Genomic DNA, 1,538 nt, shown 5'->3' with positions numbered 1-1,538 from the left:
GAAATTGAACACATTCCATCAGATTCCTGCACGAAACACACAAATACACACAGACACACACACATTCACAAACAAACCCCACATTTGCATATTATTCACCTATTCAACAATAAATGAAAAAAACATCAAAATGGAATAGAATAAATATTTCTTGTTACGAGAACTTGTGCAAATTGCCCGGTTTACCTTGCAACCAATAATATGTTATTGTGTTCACCCTCCCTCTAATGCCCCTCATTTTGGCGCAACCCCCTGATGCCAAATCACATTCCTCCTGTGTTCTGTCCAGATTTGGTTTCCCTTTCGGTTCCCCTGGCGCAGTACGACATATTACAGCGGCCAGCAAGACGCTCTTGAGAAGGCCGTTTAGCGTGTGCTCATGTGTCATCTAACCAAGATACACCGTGGTGAGAGTGGACGTGAGCACAACCCGCTTGGCAGGAGGGTTAACAGCTTCTCTAAATGTTCTACTCGAGTAGCAACAGTAGCAACGTGCTACTGAAGGACTCGTCATGAAAAGAAGACAACAAAGGGTACGAGTGTGGACTACAGGAGGCTCCGGTAGTACAGGAGGGGGAGCCTGCACCCGTTCGCACCAATGGAAACATGGTGGACTGGTCAGCTGCTTTAGGTTCCTTGGGGGTGGACATTAACACAAATACATGGTGGTCAAATCAGCAAGGAAAAGTATCTTCTCCCGGAGGAGACTGAAGAAGTATGGTATGGACCCGACTGACATCTTTTGTGCCAAGGAGTATTCAGTTGATTACCAGGTTGAATTCAGGTAGAGAGCCATCCTGAAGTAAGCACTATGCACTTTGAATGTTTATGTTTATTCTCTGTTTGTATTAGTTTGTCATTTTGCCTATCATTGTCTGAGTCTGTATGTACTTGTACTTATATGTGCTGTTTGTGCTTATATGTTTTTTAAATTTTCCCAAATGCAAGACAAATTCCCCTTGCGGCAATAACGGTTTATCTATCTGGTGTGGAACTGGCAGACCATCAGGGTCTCCCAAAGTCTTCGTATTACTTTGACTTTTAAACATAATTGGATCTGCACATACTTTATTTTTGGGTATTGGATATAATTGGATTATGTATGTGCATTGCTTTCTCGTATATTCATTGTCATATAGAAAATATAACAATGAATATGAGAAAAAAAAAAAAACTCTAGCATTGGTTATCTTTGTTGAAAATAATGCCCTAGATGGGTAATTGCCTGTGACTTGACCTCAAGAATAGCACTAGTTGGACTCTGTTGTTCTGACCCCAGAACACAATCAAATACTTTACCCTGACAACAAAAATACCTAACCCTGACCATTAGAGACCCGAACTTGAACTTGAACTCATGGACTTGTTTGACCAGGTGTGTTGCTTCACCTGAAGAGGGAGTTAGAGAGCCAGGGAGTTAGAGAGCCAGGGGGGGGGGGCTGAAGAACAGTCCCTGCATTAGTTAGGGACTAACTAATGATGCATAGCCACACCAGAGAGTATATTTCACTCGTGTTATTGCTGTTATTGTGTGTCCG

At 42.3% G+C, this 1,538-nt stretch overlaps 1 long non-coding RNA gene across 1 annotated transcript in view; it reads left to right on the top strand.

The window, feature by feature from the left end:
* The first annotated feature begins 318 nt into the window (after positions 1–318).
* Positions 319–1,538, top strand: part of LOC115548376 (uncharacterized) — a 2,069-nt gene continuing 849 nt past the window's right edge. Inside the window, exon 1 of the long non-coding RNA XR_003977585.1 lies at positions 319–802. This is a non-coding gene — a long non-coding RNA (uncharacterized LOC115548376). The remainder of the gene's footprint in view (positions 803–1,538) is intronic.

This window comes from Gadus morhua, chromosome 8, assembly GCF_902167405.1.
Source record: "Gadus morhua chromosome 8, gadMor3.0, whole genome shotgun sequence".
In the NCBI taxonomy this organism is placed as follows: domain Eukaryota; kingdom Metazoa; phylum Chordata; class Actinopteri; order Gadiformes; family Gadidae; genus Gadus; species Gadus morhua.
This window is presented reverse-complemented; position numbering and strand designations above follow the sequence as displayed.